The sequence below is a fragment of the Sarcophilus harrisii genome, chromosome 2 (assembly GCF_902635505.1).
Source record: "Sarcophilus harrisii chromosome 2, mSarHar1.11, whole genome shotgun sequence".
NCBI lineage: Eukaryota > Metazoa > Chordata > Mammalia > Dasyuromorphia > Dasyuridae > Sarcophilus > Sarcophilus harrisii.
The window spans coordinates 531,182,984-531,210,617 of record NC_045427.1 but is presented as its reverse complement, the minus strand read 5'-3'; the positions used below and the strand labels follow the sequence as shown (position 1 = coordinate 531,210,617).

The 27,634-nt window shown below is 35.0% G+C and overlaps 1 long non-coding RNA gene across 1 annotated transcript; it reads left to right on the top strand.

Annotated features, from left to right (window-relative positions):
- Positions 1 to 1,884: 1,884 nt before the first annotated feature.
- LOC116421176 lies at positions 1,885 to 25,917 on the top strand. Its single transcript, XR_004231477.1, has 3 exons — positions 1,885 to 2,248; positions 4,292 to 4,580; positions 25,710 to 25,917. It is a non-coding gene; the product is annotated as an uncharacterized LOC116421176 (long non-coding RNA).
- Positions 25,918 to 27,634: the final 1,717 nt, after the last annotated feature.

Genomic DNA, 27,634 nt, shown 5'->3' with positions numbered 1-27,634 from the left:
GTCAGAAGAACATCCACATGGTGAGTAGATTTGTTTCTCTCTTCTCCATATTTGATATACCAGCCCATTTTTTCATATTGCGTTGCAGCTTCCCAGAATGCACTACCATATTTTGGAGAAATGAAACACCTTTTAATATGTCCCACAATTTTCTAAGAGGATGCTGAGAGGGCCACATCATAACTTAGCTAAGCAATACCCCAGCAGATTTTTCAGCCTACTACGTTAGGAGGATAAATGTAATCAATCTATAGAAAAGAAGACACTATAGAAGAATAGGAAATTTTACCTCTCTCTATAAAGGGTTCAAGGGAATACTTTGTTTCACTCCACAGCTCTGAAAGGAAGCTTATAGACCACAGAATTAGAAGAACATGAAGAGACCACCTATGTGGCAGCTAGATGGCACAGTGGATAAAGCATTGGGCCTGAGATCAGGTAGAACTAAATTCAAATTCTGTTTAAGACATCAACTAGCTGTATGATCCTAAGAAAATCACTTATATATTATCTGCCTCAATTTTCTTAACTGTAAAATAGATAGATATCAGTAAAATATCTGATAGGTATCTGATAGGTAATTGTAAAGTAGGGAAGATAGAATATTGAATATCAAATAAGATAAAATTTTTAATATTTTTAGCATAGTATCTAGGACATAGTAGGTATTTATTTAATGCTAGTTTCATTCCTTCCATTTACTCCAATTCTCATATTTAATACTTCAGAAAACAAGTTCACAAAGGTTAGGTGACTTGCCCAATATTCCATGAACAATAAAGTGGGAGAACTGGGATTTGAATTCAGGTCCTTTAATTTCAAAATTGGCACTATTCCTACTGTACTACATGGCCTCTGTTTTAATCTGGAAGAACCAAATTGATCCTATCCTTAAAACTGGTCATTTTTTACTAGCTGAACAGAAGCTTGTAATTGAGGAATAAGAATTTTTCTAAAACAGAATCTCAGTAGAACTTAAGATCAGCAGTCCACCTGTGATAAAGGCAAACATGTCTGGTAAAGCATCTAGAATACAAGAAGTCTTATTCAGATAAAAAGTTGAGAGATGATCTCTTTCTTTTTTCTTCTTGCTAATCTATTGCTTCTGATACAGTTGGGGAAAATGAAATTTCAATTGTTAATTTAGATTCTCTGGAGTACTGAGTGCCCTAAAAGAGGTAATTTTCTAAATTACTAATTCAGACTCCTCAGGCTCAATATTCCTTTCCCAAAATGAGCCTCTCACTTCCTTTTGGCTTGTATTCTGAAATTCTCAGCAATTGAGAAAGGGAAGAAGACAAACATATTTCCCTAATATCAGATTCAGTTTTAGATGGCAGGCTCTGAGTTACTTTCCAAGGCCACCAGAGACATCCTAATGGACTTAGGTTCCCTGGCTGTATTATCATTGAGAACTAGCCTTCTGGGGAAATGAAATGGAATCTAAATAAAGATGGGCTCAGTGGCCTTCACTTTAGATTTGAATTGATTTCAGCTTGGGCTGGAAGCTGAGTGAGATGAAAGATGGTATAACTGGGCCCACATTTCTGGGTTTACCAGAGAACAAATCTATAATTCCTAAACATAGGATGTAAAGTACATATCCCTCAGATATCTCAGATTGTAAAAAGAAGAAAGAGAAAAGGAGTGTTGAAAAGGAAAGGAAAGGCCTTTGGGGATAGGAAAACGTAAGCTGATCCAAAAAAGGAATCATCCAGTTACTCTTTGTCAGACCAGCTGGCTGGAAAGCAGCTGTGGGGTTTCCAAAGAGAAGTCCTGGACCATATCAACATAAATAATAATAAAAATATTAGTTCCAGGAGAAATGGTTCTGAATTAAAGATGGGAGGCAACAATCACCCTTGAGGAACTATTTTAAACAAGCATTCGGTGACAGCTGCCTGGACTACTTTCACAATTCAAGCTTTAGGTATGGTACAACAGGAGTGAGAGCCTACTGGGTGTCTTTTGTCTTGCAAACCACCTGCCTCCCATTAGCTCATAACAAACATATTTCCAGAAAGGCTAAGGATTGTTGACTTATTACATCATATACATGTGGACACATGTGCATGCACTCTGTGTATGTGTATATGTGTGTGTGTGTTTTTATGTTTGAAAAGTTGGAGAGAGGTGAAGATGAGATGAGAAGGTGATGTTGATGAAACTAGAAAGGTACCAATGTCCAATCAAGACAGGAATAGACCAGCAGCTTCCCTGAGCCTTTTCATCAGCCTACAACAATCAGGTAAACTAAGAGAATTTCCCACTATATTGAGAAGCAGGAAATGAGGATGTCCTGGCTGATTTGTTTGTTTACTTTTATGGGTAGTCCTGAGCCAAATAGCTAAGCTCTCTCCATTTGAATTTTCCTTCAATAACTGTGGTCTTAAAATATTAATCATCTTAACAGATAAACTAATGATATCAAATTATGCAGTGATATTAGAATTATCTATATCAATGAATCAAGGTGATGCATTTATTCTGCTTGTTTGAACTCCAATGTTACAATGAATCTATTGCATTAGTGTGAGTGCTTTCTTCAAGAGTGTGGCTCACAATCAATCCACATCTGTATTCTTGTCGATCTCCTCCCAGGTAGCTTCCATAGAGGTCCAGACAGCATTTAAGGGACTTTCTTTTGGATTCCTCCGTCTAATATCCTTGTCCTTACTAGATAAGGAGACTACCTCTTTTTTTCAGTCATACCTCCCTTTGAAGATGATGCTTCATGTAGCACTGTGTGTGTGCCATTCATAGTTTATAGTATATGCTGTTGCCTTCTTATTCCCTACATGTATCTCTTCATTGCCCTTTAGGAAACATGCTATTTTTATTCCATGGAGAGTATGGTATTCTCTCATTTACAGCTATTTAATATTAGTAAAAGAATATTGGTATTTTAAAAAAAGTCAGATTTTGTTTAAGGAAAAGCTTGGGTAGGGGTGGATATTGAAAATAATGATCAGTTTCCCAAATGCAATCTTTCTTCCTGCTGTTCAATTCTTGGTCAGGTACTTATACAGCTGCAGAAACATATGGAAATACATATGTGCATATTCTATTTTGATTTTGTTTTATTCATTCTCAGAGAATGAAATATATAAAATGTCACAACCATTCAATTTTTTGAAGTGTCTTTATTATATGGTAAATAGAAATCATTCCCTGAATTGGGCAGGAATTAATAAAAAGAGAAGTAAGATCAAGTGGGAGAAGAGAAGGAAACTATGTATGAATTCAAAGGCAAGATATGAATTAATTACTTACCGAAATGTTTTGGAGTGGTTCTTATTGCAGCCATCTGAGAATAAGGTAGGGAGCACATATGAGTTACCCCTTTGAAGAAAGGATGAAACTGATTTGAAGCTAGAGTTAGAGTCCTATGCAGCTGGAGAATCAATCTTACCAAAAGATAAGATGGTTCCAAATTATAACATATATCAACACAGCCATGTAAATGCTGGAAATATGTTGAACTAGTATCAGCTGCTGACTGACGGCTTTACAGCATCTCTCCTGTGTGTCCCCTTCTCCTTTACACAGCTATCACCTTATTGCAGGTACTTACCAGCTCTTGACTGAAATTATTATAGTCTTATAGTGCTCTTCCAAGCACTCTATAATCTGACTACATTGGTCTACTTGCTATATCATACCACATACATGATATTCATTCTCCCACCTGCAGCTTTTAAAGGCCTGTCTTTCATGCCTAGAAAATGTTTCCTTTTTCACATCTGCCTCTTAGAAGTACTGAGTTCCTTCAAGACTCCAGTCAAATGCTACCTTCTATATGAGTTCTTTCTCTGTTCCACTTTCCTCTTTCTGATTAATTCGCTGTCTCTGTCTCTCTGTCTCTCCTTCGTCCTTCCCATTTCCATCTCTCTTTCTTCCTTGATAGACAGACTTATATATAGAGAGAGATGTTTTGAAATAGAGATGTTTTGTAGTTGTCTGTTTCTTTATATGTTGTCTTCCCATTAGGATGTAAGCTCTTTGAGGGCAGGGGCTGTTTTTGCTTTTCTTTGTATCGCTAATAGTTAGGACAGTGCCTGGGACATAATATGTACTTTACAAATGCTTGCTGATAAAATTGACTGGCATGGTATGGCCCAGCCTCAACAAATCTCAGAGATATACAAACTCTGTTGCCACTTGAAGTGATTCTTCACAAGTAACTTGTATAGTAAGAGTTGCCACCCTCCTCTGAATGACAGGACTAGAAATCCTTCACTAAAAATAGTTATTAGGAATCACTAATTCTACTCCTTCTTTGCCTTTGCAGATCTTTGGAAAGATCCTAAAGTCTTTTTCATAACCTAACCTAGATGAAGAGAGGAAATGAAAAGACAAACAGTAAGAAAGCAGAATTTCTTCTCCAACCCCCCAAAGTCTATTGATGTAAAAAAGAGATTGCCCAAGTGCTGGTAGAAGGAGGAAGAAAATGGCTGTGTATTTGCCATAAACCAACCCAGAGTAAAAAATGGAAATCTATTTGAAGGGACCAAAAATGAAGTATTCCAAAACACAACTGAAGAGATCGTTTGTATGGAAGCTGGGACTAGCAAACCTAGGTATAAGATGGTAGAAGGCTTACATTGTCTAGGGCAGCAGTTCTTGACATAATGTCCATAAACCTCAAAGGAATCTATAGCTAGATTTCAGGGTGTTTGTTTATAAACTAGGATTGGGGGGGGGAATTATAATGTCCATAAACCTCAAAGGAATCTATAGCTAGATTTCAGGGTGTTTGTTTATAAACTAGGATTTGGGGGGGGGGGGAATTATATCTTTATGTCAATATAATTAGTTCCCTTTGTTATCATTTCTGTTTTATGCATTTTAAAACATTATTTTAAACTGTGGATGTCTAAGCTATTGTGAGTATTACAAATATTCAAATTAACTACAAAACATCTGACCTATGAAGGAAAGTATTATCCAACTCAAGAGAAAGAACTGATAAATAGAAGTTTGCATAATATGATTTACACACATGTATATCCATCCATGTGTGTGTGTGTGTGTGTGTATGCATCAAAGGGTAATCTTTTTTAGTGTGGGATGGGAAAAAGATTAGTTCAAAACTTAAAATGTGGCAAAAATAAATTAAATGTTTAAAAAAATCATTATTCTGAAAAACAATCTATAGACTTCACCAGACTGACAAAGGGATTCATGTCACACAAATAGTCTAGAACTCATGGAATAGATATTTGAAGTGCCCTGAAGTCATGAAAGAATTATAGCATAGTCAACTAAGACTTCATGGCCAATTTCTCAAGAGCTGGTATATGGTATGTATATATATATATATATATACAACACACACACACCAGCTGGTATATAGCTGGTAACTAGTATCATCTACAAGAGAAGAGATACAATGAAGTTCTGAAGACTTAAACATAAATATTTATAATTATCTTCTAAGAGTAAAGGACATTGACTATTATGAGGAGGACACATGGTAAGAGAGAAAAGTGAGGGAAAAAACTAATGTAAATATGATAACAGATTGGTTTAAAAAAAAAAAAAAAAACTTGGCCAAAAGTTAAGATGTTCATGTTTGGCCTGCAGGCACTGAACTTGTAGTTTTGGGTTCATATATAGAGATAATTTTTAATTCAGTTAAATGAGTGGTAAGATAAAGAGGAAAAGCCTGATATATCTCTCACTTTCAAAATGGCATGAAAGAGAAAAAAGAAATGAAAAGATGGGAAGAGGGTCACTAATTAAATAAAAGATACTTTCTAGAAGATCTAAACCATTAAATTAGGAATACCAGGGAAACAATTGACAAAGCAATATTATTAGCCCAAAGATTACAAGGATAGGAAAAAACCAAGTTATGAAACCTCTTAATATTGGCATCAAATGAGAAAGGTATTCCGGTTATTGATGAAAACTTTTGGTTACTTCTCCCAAACAGTATAATGGAAGGAATTATCTATTTCAGTTTAAACCAAATTCCAAAGTTTGTAAATGTAATATTTGCAAGGAAAAGAGACAGAATTATCTGTGAAAGTACAGCAGTAACTCCAGGAAGGGTAAAGGAAAGAGCCCATTTTTATTGTAAAGAATTTTCCTCACTCTTCTAAAACAAAAACAAAACACCTAAATAAAATAAAACTCCAGAACAGATGTAGAAGGGATACAGCCAGAACAATGAGATAGGGGTAAAATAAGTATGACTCAAATGCTTCTTCCATGGGTGTTACTTCAATTCCACCCAAGGGCCCTGGGGGGCCTTATCTCACCCACCCATAAGTGCATCAAATACTGCTTTCCAGAGAAGGGAGAGGGAGAAGCCCTGATATTATTACTGTCATTCTAATTGAGAAAACTATTATTCTGCTCTTAAGCCTATACCCACATGCTATGTGCAGAAATCCAAGTTTTCTAAAGTAACTAGATTTACATCATAGTAAGAGTGGGAGTAGCAGTACTCTTCATTCTTTCCTTCTTCCCAATACCACCCCCAACTCTCTCCAATAACCTGACATCACAAGAATTACCCAGATAACTTTGTCGAGGTTGTCTAATCCTGTATGATCCCTTTCCCTATCCAGATAGTCATGCTGGCAGATATGATGAAAGCTTAGGGATGACTAATTCCCCTATGCTAAATAAGTTAAATCTATCTCTCTCCTGCCTTCCAATGCCAAAGTTTAGAGTCATCCATATCATCACCTCCGCTTCTTTACCTACCACCAACTCATTCACTCCTCATACCCTTGCAACATAGACTTAATGCTCTGCTGAAACAATTCTCTCTAAGATTCACCAGTGACTTCTTTATGACCAAAATCTCAGTCATCTGTCTATTCTTATTCTTTTTTTTTTTTTTTTTTTGCCCTATTCTCCTTGATATCCTGATTTCTCATGATGGTCTTCTGTTTACCTCCTGCTTTTCTGATATCTCCTACAGATAGAAAGAGATACCTTTTTCAACTTTTCAATTTCCTGTCTTTTCGACTTCCTCCTATCCCTATATATGAGGGGATTGGGAGAGAGGGAAAGCGTACCTCCTGAAATCTGCTCCTAGACAATTCCCAAATCTGTCATTCTAGCCCAGTGCCCTGAAAGCATGAAAGAGTTAAAGCATAGTCAACTAAGGCTTCATGGCCAATTTCTCAAGAGCTGGTATATGGTATATATACATATACGCCAGCTGGTATATAACTGGTAACTAGTATCATCTACAAGAGAAGAGATACAATGAAGCTCTAAATAAGCTCTATTCCTCTATTTCTTTTCTTTTCTTTATTTCTTTCTTTTTTTTTTTTTTTTTTTTTTTTTTTTTTTTGCTAAGGGGTTAAGTGACTTGCCCAGGGACACATAGCCAGGAAGTGTTAAGTGTCTAAGATCACACTTGAACTCAGGTCCTGACTTCAAGGCTGGTGCCTTGTGGCTTGATGGCCACTGTACCATCCAGCTGCCCCCATTCCTCTATTTCTAATTGCTTATTGGTTATCTCCATCTAGATATACAACTCAAATTCAATCTATTCAAAACTTTACTTATCTTTCTTACTTAAATATGTCCTTCCTATTTCTGTTGATATCATTACAATCCTCCCAGTCACTTGGGCTCAAATCTCAGCCATATTAGATTCTGCCCCTTTCCTCATCCTCCCCTTTCAATCAGACACTAAGCCTACTTGATCCTTCCACTGCTAACACCCAAGTTCAGACCCTCAGACTCTCACTTCTTGCCTGGACTATTTTAGTATTCTCCTACCTTCAATTTCTCTCTCTTTTGCAGTTCATCATCCACATTCCCATCTGGATAATCTTCCTGTTGGCAGTTATGATCATACCACTCTCCGTAGACTAGCAAATAAAGTAGATTTTTTTTTTTATTCCAGCTTTCAAGACCTTCCATACTTTGGTTCAACTTATCTTTGTCACCTTATTTCACTTTATTTCACTCATGTACTTTTGGGAGGGGAGGAAAAGGGAAAAAAAGGAAAAAGGAAGGGAGGAAAGGGGAAGGGAGAGAAATGGTGATTGGATTAAATACTCTCTAAGGTCCCTTCTAGTTCAACATAATGAATAGACCTTGGGACTCAGAATTTGGAGATCTGTATTTGAATGCTGGGTCTGATATTTCTTAGCTATCTAACTATGGACAAGTCATGCGATTCTTCTGTACTTCATTTATCAAGTGCAGACAATAGTACATCTCTTCCCTCCCTTCCAAGAGTTGTTACAAGGCACTTGTGTAAAAAACCTTAAAGCACTATATTAATGTGAGTCACTGGTAGTATCCTACGAATACCTCAGCTCCTCCCCATCCCTTCTCCACTACACACATTTAGATATCTCACAAGTGAGCTCCCTCCAAGGGAACAAGAGAGTAATACATCTATGGAATACAAATGGTAGCTCAGCCAGCTGTGTAAACAGAAAAATGTTTGCCAAGTGTAGCATAGACACATGTGAAGTAAATTCCAGTCACTTGGTTTAACTTTAATGTTACTTCCCTCTAATGTAATCCCTTGGACTGAAAGGGACTCCTGTCATTCTGAACTACTTTTTCCTGGCCAAGTGGGCATAGAATAGTGCTTTTTTGAATATTACTGCTAAGGACCTCAAGATTTGTCTCAGAGTCATGCATATGAATTTCCAATGGTATAAGATGAAGGAAAGCACTCAAAATGTTGTACCTTCCCTCCAAATACCCCAAAAGAGAATATCCTCACATGTGACCCAGTCTTTTATTTTGTAAGTTCTAATAATTAAGTTCTATCTTATGAATCCTCTGAGAAGTTTCCAGCTAACCCACAAGAAGTATATGCAAGCCTAGGTTGCATTAGCTTGGTAAATTGTTTGAGAAATGAGTCAGATTTCCTGCATTTCCAGGAGCCAAGTAGAGAGTTAATCTTTGGCCAGAGTTGTTTAACTTTGCTCTCAATCTCTTCTGCTATAGGCTTTGCTTTTGTTTTAAAGTAATGAAAGCTGCTTTCAAAAGGGTAAAGTAGGAGTTCTTAATATTTTTGTTTAATGACAGGAAAAGATCTTGATAATTGTTGGGGGGTGTAAGAAAGCTGGAACACTAATGCATTTTTGGTGGAGTAGTGAAATGACCCAAACATTCTGCAGAGCAGTTTAGAACTATGCCCAAAGGGCTATAAAATTGTGTATAGCCCTTGATTTAGCAGTCTCACTATAGGTCAGTATCCCAAAAAGATAATAAAATAGGAAAAAAGACCTACAATATTTGTAACAGCCCTTTTGTTTTGTTTTGTTTTGTTTTGTTTTTTTTGTAGTGGCAAGGAACCAGAAATTGAGTGGCTGAATAAGTTATGTTATACGAAGGTAATGGGATATTGTTCTATATGAAATGATGAACAAGCTAATTTCAGAAAATGCCTGGAAAGATTTACATGGACTGATGCTGAATGAAGTAAGCAGAACCAGGAGAACATTGTACATTGAAATAACAAGATTATGTGATTAACCATTGTGATGTATTTGCCTCTTCTTAATAAAGAGGTGCTGTCAATTGCATCTAGAAAGAGAACTATTGAGACTGAATGTGAATTGAAGCAATACTATGTTCATTTTTTTTGTTTATTTATTTTTCTTTCTCTTGGTTTTTTCCCTTTTGGTTTCTTGTACTACATGACAAATATGGAAATATCTTTTAAAGGATTGTACATGTTTAACCTATATCATTGCTTGCTGTCTTGAAGAAAGAGGAGGTTAGGGTGGAAGGAAGAAAAATTTAGAACACAAAGTCTTAACAAAAATGAATGTTGAAAACTATCTTTACATATATTTGGAAAAATAAAATACTATTAAAGATATTTTTGTATCATGGACCTTTGGTAGTCAAGTGAAGCCTTTGAAACCCTTTTCCGAATGTTTTGAAATGAATAAAATGAATCCAAAAGATTACAAAGGAAGCCAATTAGTTTGAAATGTAGTTATCAAAATATTAAAACATAAATTCATGTGTTCCCTAAAGTCTTTACATAGACCCATCAAAAATTCATGGACCCTGGTTAAGAATCCTTGATATAATGGATAAAAAATAAGTAAACCAGAACTTTTAAATTAGCAAGCCCAGGTTTATAGGATCATAGACTTGGAAGCTGTTGTTTTTGTTTGTCCTTCATTTTTGAAGAGGATCATAATATCAGGGAAATGTTGCCATGATAAAGTAACAAACCTTCCTTTCATATCTATACTATGGTCCTATCTCTCCTCCTCCCCTGCTTCCCCTTCCCTCCCCCTCTCTCCCAAAACCTGGGAAAGTAATCTATACTTGTTGTCTTCACTTTGTCATTCATTCTTCAATCTCTTACATTTAGCTTCCATCCCTAAAATTCTGCTGAAATATCTCTCTTCAAGAGGAAGTGGCATCAAAGAAAACTAGAAAAATTGCTTGAAAAGATTTTGAGGTTCACCTTGCCATTCCAACATTCTACCTAATAAACATTCTAATTTTTAAATTTAAAATTTTTTCCCTGAACCTAGATAATAAAAAAGAGCATTTCTATATACACAGCATATAATAAAAAGAGGATTGTAAATAGAAAGCAATGAATTTCCATTTCACATCTCTTAATTTTGAAAAATATAGAATAAATTCTACATGTTATTTTCAAAACTCTCCTGTTTGTTCTTTTTGAATTTCTGTTCTTTTTTGTACATTAAAGTAAATATTTCAATAATCTTTTATTTTTGACATTACTCCTGCTTACACTTTTCCACAATTCAAATGAAAAGGGGAAAGCCTTTGTAACAAATAAGCATAGTCAAACAAAAGTCCAGTGTCTATGTCCAAAATGTCTCTTTCTGCACCTCGAGTCCCTTAACTCTTTGGAAGGAAGTGAGCAACACATTTATTCATAGGTCTGTTGTGCCACAGTTCCCTTTTAATGTCCTGACCCAGTTTCCCTAATTGTCCTATTTAGTTACTCTGCCTCAGATTATAACCATTCTCTCTTAATGTTTGATAGGATAAAGGTCTTATATCTTAGACCTTAGGCTATACTTCTTCCCTCTTAATGTTTAATGGAATAAAGGTCTTTATCCATTTTAGATGTCATTAGAATATTAGGAGCCTCTCCAATATCTCCCCCATTATGTCATCCTAGGTGCCTCCCCCCATTAGGTCATTCCCATCCAGGTACCTCCTCCATTATGCCATTGTTCTTGTTATCCTATAAAAAAGTCTTGTATCTGATATTTAGGGCTGGATTCTTTGAGATGATAGTCTCTTTCAGCCCTGGGACCAAACATGGATCATTTGGTCCCAGTAAATCTCTCCATTTAATAAACTATTAAATTGTTTTCTAATCTGTCTTGCTCAGTTTCTCTGGCATTAGAAGGTCCCTTAGAAACTTTGTTGACCATTTCTTTGTTCAGAGTTCCTAAGTCTTTTAGAGTTGTCTTTCTTTACAATGATGCTGTCATTGTAAAAATTATTCTCTTGATTCTATTCATTTAGTTCTGTATCAGTCCATACTTCCAAGAATTTTCTAAAATCATTTCATCATTTTTTACAGTCTAATAAAATTGAATTTCACTCATTCACAGAAAACCACAATTTGTTTAGCCATTTCCCAAGTGAAACCCCTTAGTTTCCAGTTTTTTTTTTTCCTTTTAATTCTTTCCCTCCCAAATCAGGAAGTGTGTTTTGCTTGTAAATACTCCCTTCCTAACAAACATTCTAAACAGAACTTTGAAATTTTATGAATTTTACTTTATGAATTTTACATATTCTTTAGGCCATTTACAAGGGCCTCCTTGCTGTTTGTTCCTCACGCACAAAAATCCAGACAGCATTTTCACTGGTTGTCCCTCATGCTTGGAATGTTCCTCATCCACCTCTGGACTTCCTTGGCTTCCTTAAAGTGTCAGCTAAAAATCTCACCTTTTGCAAACAGTTTTTCCTAGTCCTCCTTATGCAAATGCTTCCTTTCTGTGATTATTTCATATTTATCTTTCATATATATTGCTTGTATATCTCATCTCCTATTAGAATATAAACTCCTTAAGGGAAAGAATGCTTTTTGCCTTTGTTTGTATCTCCACTACTTAAGTAAAGTTACTACTAAATAGTGCTTGGCTCTTAAATTCTTATTGAGTGTATTTGATTTCCCCATGTATTCAATTTCTTTTTCTAAGAACTACTTTCATTATTTCTACAAAGCTCAGATCTCCTCAGTCCTTTAGAACATCCTTCTTTTGTAATGCTGGAGAAACTGAACAAGATAGAGATTAGAGAGTATTTAATAATTTATTAAATGGAGAGATATACTGGGACCAAATGGATCCATGGTTGGTCCCAGGGCTGAATGAGACTTTGTCTCCAAGAATCCAGCAAACAATGAGAGTTCTCAAAGACATATATGGACATGGCTCAGACACAGGGGGGTAAACTGAGGCAGGGGTGGAGTCAGGGTACTGAGGGGACTCTGACAGGGTGGGGTGAGCCTCGAGAGAGGAGATACATAAGCAGGGGGAGGACATAGGGAGAGGCATCTTGATAAAACAGTATCTGATATTCTAATAGCTTGGGATGGGGAGAGGCATTCTGATGTTCTATCAAGTATTCTGATAAAGAGGGAGGGGAGGTTTTGCAGAACTGAGAAGCAGGAAAACTGAGGCAGGACTGAGTCAGGATAATTAGGGAAACTGAGTCAGGATAATAAAAGAGAACTGTGGCATAACACTTTATACTCATTATTCCCCTGTACTGCTGTATTATTCTCCCTTGATTATCCTTTTACCTCTCTAACTTCTTTTCTATCTCCTTTACCATCCTTGTTCTCTTATTTTACTCTTTGCATCCTAAAAATAGGTCTATTCCCTCTATACGCCTTCTTCCTTGGTGATCTCATCTATTTCCTTGCTTTTAAATATCATCTCTTTGAAGATGAATTCCAAATAACTACATACATTATCTCATTTGATCATTTCAACAATCTTCTGTGGTAGATACTAGTAATATCCTCATTTTGTAGATCAAGAGGAGCTAAGTAATTGGATTAGAGTCATACAGTTAGGTGTTTGTGGCAGGATTTAAAGTGGTCTTTCTGACTCCAAATCCAATTCTACCTACTCCCACCCAGCGGTCTATATATATCTAACTCCTCTCCCAAGTGATAAACTCAGGATTATCACCTGCCACCTGTACACCTGTTCAAAGACATTAGCTGTTAATTGCTTACTAAATGAGTCCAAATTCTGTCTGGCTTTCAATGTATTGCATGATTTGACTCTAACTTTATTTCATATTTCTCTCTTTAATTTACTCTAGTATTATAGGAAAGGACTAACTCAGCCCAATCTACTGGTAATTTTAAATCAAAGTTGGAATGAAAGTGAACTGATGCTGAGGGAAGTAAGCAGAACCAGGAGAACATTATACACAATAACTGCAATATTTATAATGATCAATTATGATAGACTTAGCTCTTTTCAACAATGTGGTGAGCCAAGACAATTCCAAAAGATTTGTGATGGAATATACTGATGAAATCTAGAGAAAGAACCATGTCTGAATGAAGATTATAGCATACTATTTTCACTTTTTCAAAAAAAAATTTTGTTTTCTCTTTCTTGTTTTTCCCTTTTGTTTGGATTCTTCTTTCATGTGACTAATATGGAGATATGTTTAACACGATTAGACATATACAACTTATATCAGATTGTTGTCTTGGGGAAAAGAGAAGAACAGGAGGGAGGGAGAAAAATTTGGAACTCAAAATCTTACAAAAATGGATGTTGAAAACTATCTTTATAAAAACCATATTATTAAGTGAGAAAATTTAAAAAGAGAATATCTGAAGATTGGAAAATATATAAATAAGATTGTAATATAGGAGACGTGATACATCCAAAAATCTACAAAAAGGAGGTTTATTTAGCCACAGAAGGGAAAGGATATTTAACAAAGATGTTCATCCAGTAAACCTTGTTGATTTAGCTAAACACAGAAACCCTAATTCTAAGTTATGCATGGTGGTCCCTAACCAAATATTAGGGAAGAAGGAGCTTCTAGTGGATTTTCAGACATCATTAGGTAATCAGTTCACTTTAGTTCATTGAAAAATTAAGTCTCAAGGATAGTTTAAATGCCTTTTAACCTTTTTAGCATAGCACTAGAGGAAACTCTGATCAATATTCCTCCTGTCATATATAGCATCCAACCAAACTGTATTATTCATTATTTCTCAAATAGATCCCTCACTTTTCTACTGCTATAACTTTTCTCCTATTCTTCCCAGTCATCTTGATCGCCCTCTTCCTTTATCTTCATCTGTGGAAATCTTACACTTACTTCAAGATCCAGGTTTGAAGTCCTACTTTACAAAACTCTTTTTGAAACCTTCAGTTGAAAAAATGTTTTTTCTTCCCAACATATACTCTTGTACACTTATTTGCTCTTTTGTATTAGTTACTCATTTATATGTTTCCTATCCCCTCTTACACTGTAAGCTCCTTGAGGGTAAGAAATGTATTTTATTTATCTTTGGAACTCTCTCAACAACTAGCATGGATGTTTTATACATAAGCATTATTATTAAATGCTGTTTTCCTTATTTTTGTTTGTCCAGGGTTCAGCAGTAAGATTAATTCTAGTTTCTGAGGAGTGACATCCTAGTACTTCATTCTTTTACTCATTCCTTACACATCACAAATCTAAAGACAGTGTGGTCAGCAATAAAGAATGTCATTCTGAAACGAAAATGGATCAAGTGGGAGCTTTCCAGGAATTACTGCAATTTAAGATTGGCTGGAGCAGCCAAAGGCGTGTCTCAGGGCTCCAGAGCTGATGGTCATTTCTAGAACCTGCATTCCTTTCCATCACTGCCAGATGTGTCATTGGCATTAAGCTTCCCCAAAGGATATACCCTTCTTTTGCATCAGTGTCTCAGTAGGGAACACAAAGTTTGTCTAGTTAAATAAAAATGAATCTTTATTTAGGAAAGTATACAAGACCTATTGTTTCAATACTATATCTGTTTTAAGTATTAATATCAAATAAAATCAAGAAATATTTATTGAGCTCTGATACCTGCAAGACATAATACAAGGTGTTATGGGGAGAGAAACAAAACAATAACAACAAAACCTGTTAAGATACAATCTCCGATCACTTATCATCTAGTTGGAACGAAGAAACAAAGACCATGAAAATTGAATACTTTAACAAATCAGTTGTTCTTCACTTTCTCAATGTGGATATTCCTTTCATTGGTGCAGATCTTAATCTAATCCTATTCAGTTCTTTTCTGTGTTCTTTCCTAAATCTATAGGAATACACCTAAGATGATATCTTTGGATTTCTTGAAATTGCATAGGCATCAATGGACCATATGTGTTCTCCATTAATTAGCCTTCATTTTTGTTTCTTGGTTGGATCTATAATCCTTTCAGGACATTAATCTGCTTTGCTCATATGCTGTGGGCCTCTTTTCCTGTATAGTTCTTTGATGGTCTTATGTGGTAGTCTACTTATATGCATCATGAATCTCTCTATTATCCTTTTGGTGACTCTCAACCTAAATTTTTCAGAGATTATAGCATTCATGTTTTCATAGCCACATAGAATAGCCAGAAATATATTGTCATTAAAAAGAGGAGACATTGTTTCAGAGAGAATATTGGGGATTATTAATAAGACTAAGCATTTTCCCAAATTCAATCCAGACTGCTCTTTTTCTTTTATTCAATTCTTTACCCTGTATATCTTCACTGTCCATTTAAAAATTCCCTAAGTAGAAGAGCACAATTAGGAGTGCAATCATCAAAATTTACCACCTGAGTCATCCTCAATTCTCTCTCATCCTCCCCCCCTCCCAATCAGTTGCAAAGTTTTGTGGATTCTTTCACAATATCTCTCAAGTTAGTTTCCTTCTCTAAATTCATATGACCATCTCCCTAACTGAAATATTCATCACCTCTTTCCTGGATTATTACAAACTGACCTCCTGACTCATTTCTCCTCTCTCCACTCCATCCACACAGCCACATAGTTGAGATTTCTAAAGCACAAATCTGACATATCATTCCCCTATTCAAAAAGTTCCTATGACTCCTTATTGTTGCTAGAATGAATTAGAATAAAATTCCTTAATTTGGCATTTAAAATCCTTCATAATCTGGAACCAGTCTACTTTTCCAAACTTATCAAATTTTACTACTTTTCAAAAGGCATCCTCCATAACAATGAAAAATATCTTTATCAAGCATATATTTCCCTGATATGTGCCTCACTAGATACTAATGATTGGAAGAACATAAAATAATCACCCCAGTTACATCCTTCAAGAAATTTTGCATGATTTTACCATATAAATGGGATAACCTTTCTTGAAAGAAAATCTTTGAAGAGATATTCATTATAATCAAAAATTTTAAAAGTCAACAATAAACACAATGGATTTTTGTATTCTGTCTACCTATCAATTGTAGGACCATAGAAATGTAAAATATCATTTCTATGGAATATGTAGAAACCTACTGGTTTTGCTTTCACAATTTATCAAGGATATCATGTATAAACAATTTTCATTAAGAATTCATAGAGATGAGATGAGAAAATAAGCATCTAGATTGATAGTCTTTTTTTCAACAGCAATAATAATTATATTTTTCCCCTAAGAGTGTGCTATCCTTTCTTCTTGAAAATGTCCTGAGAAATGATGCCCTCAGTGCTTTAAAACTGTAACTGCTAGCAAGGATTATCTGCAAGTATATTTCTCTGTCCATCTAATATTACTAGCTTTGTTTTCCTTAGTGCCTTTTCTACTTCATGAAAATATATTCATATTTTCAAGTTAAGATGACTTTGTCATTTTGTGATAACTGTCATTGATAGAAAAAAATCACTAGGTATCGAAATCTCATGATATTTGTTCCATTTTTCAAATGTTTTCTGTCCTTCCTCTAATTTAATTTTTAAATGCCTTTGAAGTGATATATCATAACTGGATTTCCAGCCAAATCTTCCATAAACTTATTTTCCCTCCAATGCTATTCAATTTTATAAGGTGACATTGTACATAATCTTCAACTATCCTTCATAAGAATTTACAAATGAGTTTGTGCTCTAAACCGGTGTTGCCTATTTCTGATAAATCTTTTTCCCTTATTAAAAATTAAAGTGTTTATGACCTGAAGGGGGGGAGGGGTCTCAGTGTTTTCCAGGTGTTTTTAATGTTCTCATTGTAACAATTGTTTTGTATCATTTGAATCTCATTAAGACTGGTGAACTTCTCTGTTGATATTTGCTCTTTTATACATTTCTCTTATTGGCATCAAGAACTTGTTTAAATAAATCAGCATTGGTTTAGATCTTTGCTCTAATAAATTAGTGCCTTAACTGTATAAGTTTAGCTGATTTGGAAAAGACCCTTCAGTGGTCAATTATTTCCCATCTGTGAAAATATAATTAATTTCATTTTCTAAAATGATATTTAGTAAATTTCATGTTCAATGTTTTCCATCTTTCTTTGAAGAAAATATTCATAATTTATGGTGCTAGTTTTCTGTCTTTGGCTTTATTAATTTTTTTCTAAAGCCTTATTTTCCAACATACTCTTCTCCATCCTTCCCTAATATTTCCCTTTGCAATGAAGTAACAAAATATTAGGGTATATGTTGATTTAATTTGGAAAGGCTTCTTGAATACTAGCATTACTCAACAATAGATGTTGGCACATAAAGGGCAGTCATCTTTACATTTAAAAATGGTGACACTTTAAAGTACATTTCATAGACACTACAACCTAAGATGACAAAGTACATTGTGAATTGGTGACCTTTTTCCATATTATAACTTCTCTATTTGTCTCTTCAAGGATAATATGCAAGGCATCCTTATGTTTATCTATAGCCTCTTTTGTGGACCAAATGGTTTCACTCCACTACTTTATAATGAGAATGTCAAAACTTAAATGATCTAATTCTTTCATGTAGTATGTTCCCTCATTAGTCCCTGGACAAGAACCAACTGATATTTAGAATACCAATATAATGCTTATAGGCAATCTACAAACTTTGATTTTTAACATTCTTTGCCTCCACAATAACAGCTAAAGTGAAAAGGTTCCCTGCACAGGACTGAGATCTCTTTTATAATTTTCTTTGTTTTTTGGATTGCTATGGTCAAAAATATATTAACAAATATCCATTTATTGGTGATGAGCCCTTCTTATTTTGCTAAATGTGGATAACTATAGCAACTACAGTGAACTAGGTTGATCATCAGAAATTAGACATAGTTGCTGAGACTACACTTGAATCCTCTGCATTGTAGAATTTACCAGAATGATTACTCAGCTGTCTTATTTTTTAGAACCCAGAGTCATCTCCAAACTAGCATGACTCATGGAATAGGATTTTAAGAGACTCAGAGACGGATAGATAAAGGATTTTTTAGATACTTACTGTATGCTGGGCATTTTAAGGATGGAATTACAAAAAAAGCCAAACAAGACAGTACCTGCCCTTAAGAAGCTTATAGTCTAATGGAGGAAGACAACACAGAAAAATGTGTTGGGAAAATGGGAGAAAGAAGAAAGGGGAGAAGCAATAGTCTCTGAAGATAGACAGAGACAAACAGACAGAGAGACAAAGACAGAGACACAGAAAGACAGAGAGCAAGACAGAGACAGAGACAGAGATAGAGAGACAGAGAAAGCCCACATGTGAGTAAATTGAAGCATGGCTGGAGTCCTTCCTAAAAGAGTGATCTCAAAGACCACAATCAGGATAAAGGGGCTTCAAGGTGGAGGTTCTTAGGGAAGTCAAGCAGATGGTAAAGATAAGGTAGAAGAATCCTGAGAGTTCCAGGTATCATTGAAATTAAAATATTTGCATAACACTTCAAGACAAAAATCAAAAAAGGAGATCAGCATTCAAAATCAATTGTATAAACCCAGTGATACTAGTTTAGAGAGAAGGGGTAACTTTAGGTTAGTACAATTAAAAAGGAGATAGGAATTTAGCTTGGCCCTGAAAAATAAATAGAATTTGAATATAAGACATTTTAGGCGGCAGACATGAGGAAGAAAACTGAAGTAGAAAAGACTGAGGCTGAATGTTGGAGTTAATTAAAACTGAATTGCATTGGATTGAATTGTTCTGCACTGCATTGCAACAGAATTCTGGAGGGTTACACTATAGAGAACTTCATATTCAGGTGCAAGATACTTGAGATTTTGTGGAGGACCTTTATATGGTAGAAAGTGTTTGAATTTTGCTATATCATCAAATAAAAAGTCAATGAAGGTTTGGGATGGGGTGGGAGGAAGCAATTAAATTATATATACATACCCTTTAACCCAGCAACACAACTACTAAGTCTATATCTTAAAGAAATCAAGGAAAGAGGAAAGAGACATATATGTACAGAAGTATTTATAGCAGTTTCTTTTTGTGTGGCAAAGAATTAAAAACTGAGGAGATGTCTATCATTTGGGAAATGGCTGAACAAATTATGATATCTGAATGCAATGGGATACTGTTCTGCTGTAAGAAATAATGAATGGAATGGTTTCAAGAAAACCTGGGAAGACTTGTATGAACTAATGCAAAGTGAATTGAGTAGATTAGGAGATCTATTTATACATAACAGCAATGTTGTAAAGAAAGTCAACTTTGAAAGACTTCGCAACTTTAATCAATGCAATGACCAGTCATAATTCCAAAGAATTCATGATTCAGCATGATATCCATCGCCTGATAGAGAACAATCAGAATACTGATTGAAGCATATTTATTTTTCTCTCGTTTTCTTTCTCTTCTTTTCTCTTGGGGTGGGGTGGTGGCTAATGTCGAAATTTGTTTTGCATGTTCATACATATTTGTCATGGGTTTTGTTTATCTTGCTTTCTCAATGAGTGGGGGAAGGGGAGAATTTAGAAGTGAAAGTAAAATAAAATGGAATTTTAAAGGGAAAAAAGGGCTTGGGGAAGTGACATAATTAAAAAATTCAGAAGCTTAGTCTGGCAAAACAATATAAGATGGCACCCAGGAGATAAAAAATGGAATGTGGGGGGGAGACCATAATATTTAATGAGCTAAGGTTCTCAAGAGAGTTAATAATTCCTTTGATATTACCTCTGGTTAGTCACAATGGCAAACTACTAGAGGAAGATGAAGAGTCTTTTGAATTAGTTTTGAGGAATTAAAGGTTAAAGGTGAGGTTCATGATACAGAACAGGAAACTGCACTACAAAGAGAGAAATATGAAAAAAAGTTAAAGAAAACCAGGGATCTTGTCAATAAAACTATTGGTTTGGTTTGGTTTTTTCTTTTTTGGCCTAATGAATAAACTGTGCATTGAATTTTATAATCTTTTATTAATAAATCCATTAAATCTGTCTAATTGTTTAGCTAAGTGTTTACATCTTCTGTAAAGATGTAAACATCACCTCCTTACCCTTACCCCAACACACTACACTTTTTTCCTGCTTAATTCCTGCCTTTTCTGGCTTATCGCTTTTGGGGCATTTAGTAAGGGTAGAGTAAATATACTAGATCGGTGAATAGAAATCCTGGGAGATCTATCTGCAACTTGTCAGAATTTAGGATGAGGAAGTCTCACTAGATCATCTTTCCACAATAAGGTGGGAGCAATGTTTAAGAACCATGCTTTGTGGTGATTGTAGATTCCAGATTTTAAACAAGATGTGAAACAGACTCAGATTTCTTTTGGTCCTTAGAGATCCCCGGGCATCACATTCTGGCTTCGGAGAGATAATGTAATACTTTGTGTTCCAGTTATTGGACAGCTCTGAGAATGATATGTGGTTTTGTTTATAAGGAAAAGCCAAACCCATGAGAAACTTCCCAGAACAATGATTGTAACTTATGACAACAGAAGAGAATGTGTAATCTCTCTGTGCCCTGACCCGTGTTTACTGATGCATAACTGTGTATGACTTTTTTCCCCTTAGTCTTTCAAGGAAGGTGTGCATTTTCCCCTAATTTTTTTTTTTACCCCAAGTTCCTCTGGTTCTTTTTGAAAGAGCCAAAAGGTCCCTGGCCAGAGTCCAGAGTATTCAATCTGCAAAATATCCTGTCCATTTTAGTTAATTAGGATAATCATCTTCCAACCAAATGATGGGGTCCTTTCACTGAGTTATTAATAATAGCCATCAATTATGTTAAGTACTTTGGTTTTCAAAGCATTTTATATATTATAAACTTACTTAATCTTTGCATAACCCTGTGAAATACACAATGCAAGTATTATTTCCATTTTTCAGATGAGGAAACTCAACCTCAGAAGGATTGGGTGACTTGCTGAAGGTCACACAGTTAATAAGCATGGACAGCACATGAATCAAGTAGCTCAGGATTTAGAACTGAAAGGACCTTTAGAGGTCATGGAGCCCAACCTCCTCATTTTACAGATGTGGGAAGGAATAAGTGATTTCTCCAAAGTCATACAGCTGGCAAATCATGGACTTCAAAGCCTTTACTTTTTCTATTTGCCTTAGCTCACAGTTTCTGGGTTCTATTCTAGAGAGAGTGGCATTTCAGTGAAAAAGACAGATCCCAGTAGAGGAAGACTTGAACATTCATTCAGCATTCAGTAAATAGATATAAGTAAAATACTCTCTGTTAGCCACCAAGATACAATGATAAAGAAGAAATGATCCTTAAGGAATTTATGAACCATGAGATAATAGAAAAGGTTTAACTAGAATTATTCTATACTTTAGTTTTAGGAAAAGGGCAAATCACAAACTCACAATGTAGACTTTGTAAGAAAGAAAAACAAGTTCCAGGGAATATATTGGATTCCCTGAAGGGAATACATTCAGATCAATCTATTGTTTTACATTCAAAAGACTGTAATAAGAGAATTAATTGAGTGACTAACCAGAGGTAATTAATTGAGAGGTAGCATGGTTCAATATAATGGGCAGTAAACATAGTCAAAAAACTTGTGTTTGGGTCTCAACTTTGGTGTTTAACAACCTAAAAAGTCATTGAATCCTCCCAGAATCTCTGTTTCTTCATCATAAATGTGGTGTTTTCTTCTTTTGTATAATATGATGGTTCTCTGGGAGCAGGTATCTTGGGGAGGTTTTCTGGAGGCAGCCTTAGTTTCAGTTCAGATCAATAATCACCTCAAAAGCAGCCAGCTGATAAAATCTTTTATTGTCTCTTCTAAAATAGCCCAGTTAGTTTTCTTAGAGGCCTATCTCCCTCCTTGGTTCCAAGAGCTCTTGTAGCTTGTCTGCCAACTTCAGCCTCCAGCTCTCTGAATCTTAGTTCTGAATCTCCCGACTGAATTCTGGCTCTCAGTCTCTTCAACTGACTTACTTCTGACTCCAGGAGCTTCTTATATATGATATCTTAAAAGTGTGAACCCAAAGGTTGACTCTTCCTCTGAGAGAGTGGGATTGTGGGAGGTGTAAACTCTCATACTGAATCCTGACATCTCCCAAACTTGTGAACTAATGTGTGAGCTAATGTGTGAACTCTCAAAGGTGTAAACATAAGCATTGTTTCTATCAATTCTAGTGACTTAACACCTTGTAAAGATTCTAACAATAAAAATGGGCATAGCAACATTTTTTATTACCACCTCACAGATCACTTAAAAATGCTTTGCAAGTCCTAAGGTACTATGTACATGCATTATTATTAAGGAAAAAAGCCCATCAAAACTTCTTTAGCAAATTATATTTTTCATCAGTGATATGAGGGTACCACCCCTAGATTCAGTATGCTTCCTAAGAAAGCAGGTAAGTTACTAAAGAAAGAAAAGATGAGGAGAGCAGCTGAAACAGACCAAATATATAGAAAGAGGTTCATGATGTAGGTAACAATATTTCTGACAAAAATGACCTGAATTCCCAAGACACCTGAAAGAAGGAAATGACTAGGAAAACAAATCTCTATATGTCTACCCTCTCTCCTTTCGAAAGATGTCAGAAGGAGCTACACATGTGTTTGTGGTATCTGTGATGAAATACAAGAAGGGAACAAACCAGTTTCCACAAGTAATATTCCAAATCACAACACATCTTTATTAGTTACATAATGAACTGGGAGTTATAGAGAACACAAGTTCTCACTGTGTTCATCAACTACCTTTTTAAAAATAAATTGATTGCAGTAGAGCAAAAAAAAATGGGCGTAGATACCTTTTCTCCAAAGTCTCCCATGCATATGTTGAGTACATAGATAACTTCATAGATAAAGTAACAAAGATAACTTTTTTAAATGATCCTCTGATTATTAATATCAGTGAAGCATAAAACAAGGAGGCCTGTTCCTCACTAAAGGTATTTGCTACTGCCACAGATGCCCCAGGCAGTGTAGAACAGTGGGAGAAGTCTTGTTATAGAGTCAGAGAACCTAAAGTTTGAATCTCATTTCTTCTGTTTACTAGCTGTGTGACATTAGGCAAAGCACTAAGCTTCACTGTCCCATTAGTCAAATGAGGTGATTGAATTAAGTAACTTCAAAGAGCCTAGTTTAACTCAGCTTTTACTTCTTGGTTTCTATAACTCCTTCTTCCATTTGGGTGCCTAGAATCACGCAATAGTTATAGAGAAAAGGGGCTTAAGAAGCAACATGATGTAAAAGCTAGAGCATTGGGCATAGATTCATAAAAACCTGGATTCAAATCTAAACATATATTTCTTGGCTATGTGACAGTGGACCAGTAAGTAAATTTCTCTGGATCTCAGTTTCTACCTACATAAAATAAACAAGCTGGACTTGGTCTTGAAAGTTCATTCCAGCCCTGAATCTATTATCCCATAAACACATTTGACTCTTTTCTATTTCTAAACCTATCATCTTAGGGTCTGGATGTCACAAATTTATAATTTATAATATTTGCTCTAAAATTCCAGTGTTGCTAGACTTTCATATTTCCTGTTCCTTTGTTGAAATCACTGTACGATAGCCTAGATTGTGAACCATAATTTCAGGAGGTCTTATGGAGTGGCTGGAATGACCTTGAATGGATTATCCTGAACACAAAAGAGTGTTGAGTTCAAATTCCAGCACAAAATCCATTAACTCGTTGTGACCTAGAATTTCTATCTCACTTTTCTTATCTATGAAATAAAAATATTTATTTTTATCTGGTTTATCTCAATGATTTATCACTTTAAAAACTGACATGATTAATATCATAACTAGTAAGGCTTAGTAGTAGATGATTCATCATATAAAGGAGTGATCTCTAAAAAGAAAACCAAGATCCCCTGGGGTTTTGTGTCTTGGCCCCAAAGGAGCTATGGCCTAACCCTAATAAGAATGTAATCACTCAGAAAATAGGAAAATAGATCTTAAATTTCCAGTTATAGCTAATCATGAAGTTTTTCTCCAACATCATAATTTCTCTATTTATCACAGTAGGTCCCTCCTGCTAGTGTACTGCTCCCATCTTCTCCCTTGAACTGATTCATGGCCCCTTAGGGTAGTTATAACTTAACCACTATTATTGCATCCACAGTAGAAACTTTCCAGATACTATTTAAAAATTATCCTCATTCCAATTAACATACCTGCTCTCTATCCTATAGATTATTGGTGGTAAAAGTTTGTACTCAAGAGTATTGGTCAAAGAATAAGAAGCCTTTATTCCTTTTTTATTTGGGGTGGAAGAGAGTGCTTCTCATAGGATGAGCAGACATGGATGGGTTGTGATCTGTATCTCAGTTTTCATTAAATTATTTCTCCCTAAAAAGAAACCCACTATTCTTTCAAACTTCTCTATTTCTGTTAAGGGCACTTCCATACTTCCAATCACTCAGATTTATGGTTTCAGAGTTATCTCCATATCCTCTTTCTCACTTAACCTATATAACTAATCTATCCCCAGTCCTGATAGTTTCTGTCTCCATAGCATTTCTCCCATCTATCCCCTACTTTCTACTCATACAGCCACCACCCTACTTTAGGCCTTTATCAACCTTATAGCCTAAGACTAGTGAAATAGATTCCCACCTAGTCTTCCTAGTTCAAGCCTTTGCCTTTTCCAAACAATCATCTACATATGACATGACTTTCTGAAGCAAGGTCTAACCATTCCACTTTCCTACTCAATAAATTTCACTGTCCCTGTATTAACTCTAGAATAAAATATGATTCATCTTTATTTCATCTTTCTTAATTTCTGTCTGCAATGTAAATTTTATAATGTATGTAATTATTATCATAATAGTACTAGTGTCAATTTATTAAAAAGTTAATTTACATATATTGAAAGGATATAATCAAAAAAAATTTTTTTTTACTGATAGGGTAAATGATAAAAAAAAAAAAGTAATGGAGAGGACTGTTCTAAAAAAGGAGAAGAAATATGTGAGAGGATGAACTAAAGTTAGGGGAGAAAAGGAACCTAGACATTATTTTAATTCATAAGGAATTCTAGGGTAAGGAAAGAAGAAAAGGCACACTTGAAAGCACTTAATAAATATTAAATACTGTTGAATAAAGGTGTCTACTCAAAGTATTAAATTAGAACTTTTTCTTAGTTCTAAAGATATTTGCCACACAAGCCAGGTTATCATCATTCTGCACTTAAGAAAGGCTAACATAAGTCTAATAATCTTCTCTTGGCTGAAAAGTTTCAATTACTGTTAGGCTGGCCTAAAATTTGCTGACAATTTGTGAGAATATGTGATGAAAACAATAAGCTTCTGTTTGACACTGTCTTTCTTGGATTTCTCATTCTCATTCTTTGTTCTTTTTCAGGCAAGGCACCCACGTATAAATATGGCCTTTACTCACTCATTTCAACTGCTTTTTCAACACATAAATCATCATGATGAAATTGGTAGTATCTTTGGAAGGGTATGTCAATGCTTGGTCTTTAGGGGGGTAGGCGAGAAAGTGATTAAGTTCCTCTGTCTCTTGGAGAATAGTAGAGCAGAGGAGGCCAAAAGAAACAGGATTGGAAGGCTGATTGGAGAAATATGAGTGTGTTTTTTTTTTTAATAAAGCTTTTTATTTTGATGTTGAGTGTTTGGACAGCAGAAGACTAATCAGCACAGGGAGGGTATGTTTGTACCAGAAGTCCAGGTGAAGAAATAGAATCTGCACTCCAGAAAATTTGCACTAGCAGAGAAGCCTAGATTCAAAGAGATAAAAGAAAGTCTGGCATCATAAAAATGAGTAGAGAGATCAGGTATCCAGATTGCTCTCTTTCTATATCCTTTTTCTTGGTTTTTAGTTCCCACATATTCAATTATCATCTTTAAGCAAGTGAATCCCATGCATGCACACACACACACACACACACACACACACACATTATATATATATGGAATAAACATTTATTAAACACCTACCATGTGCCAGATACTGTTAAAAGCTTTACAGATATCATTTCATTTGATCCTCTGGGAGGGAGGTGCTAAATATATATTTTTTAACACTTGAGGAAATTGAGGCAGAGAGAAATTACATGACTTGCTGAGGATCACACAGCTAGTAATTGTCTGAGGCTGGGTTTTAACTCAGGTCTTTATAGTTCCAAGCCAGAGTTCTATCTACTGTGCCACCTCACTGATGTATAAATAAATATATATATTTATACATTCATATTTATGTATATGTATACACATATATAATATATATTCTATTTACTATATATGCAATCCGAGTCTTTTTCCTGAGCTTCATTCTTATATCACCAACTGTCAGGTAAGTATCTCCAATTTGATATCTGTAAGATATGATTTCTTTAAGGTACTGCCCTTATTCATAGGGAACAATTTGATGCTGAAAAAAGCAAAAAAAAAAAAAAGAAAGAAAAGGCACTTTTGCATAAGAAAAAGAAATTAATTGAACTCATAAGATTTGTAGAGTGTTACCTCTTTAATAAATACACATTTTGGTACCTGTAATGAGGAATTTTTAGTTTAATTTTTAGTAGTTATTTAGCTGATACTCTAGAATTCTCTAAGTATACCATCATATCATCTGTAAATAGTAATATCTGATTTCCTCATTACTTACTATAATTCCTTTAATTTCTTGTTAAGAAGGCTTTGTTTTAATAAAAACTGCTTTTAAAATATGTTCATTAAAAGGAAGTTTTCACATAAATTATGAGTAGTTTGGGGGCAGAAAACAAACTATGGCATAAATACAAAGGCTTAAATCATCTATTAAAGAATATTGGATGTAAGAAATGCCTCTTTTATAGGTGAATAGTTTGATAGTTTAAAGAAGTCATAAAAGAAGGCTTCTTTATTAAGATTTTATAAAATATAAATGTAAAGGGACAATTTTAAAAGGTACACATTATAGAAGAGATCTGCTTTGAGAATTAATAAATGATTGGTGATGTAGTGAATTATGATCTCTCAACTCATTTGCATACAACTATTTTAAGAATTAAGGAGTAAAGTTCACAATGAAAAACTTTTGAGACTATGGAATAATTAAATAAGAAATGTTGAATTGTTGGAATGAAAGTCACTGTTGTACTAGGAGTGGTGAGCTCTGACTTGAACCATTAAATATATAACAAAGATGTTGAAAAAAATCTCACTAGAGATCTCAAGATCAGGAAGAACAGCAATGACTCAGTAGGGAATTAAAAAGCTAGCTCTGTTGCTGCTGTTTGAATAAAGGCATTAGAAACAATGAGATGACAGGAGGTTTCAGCTACA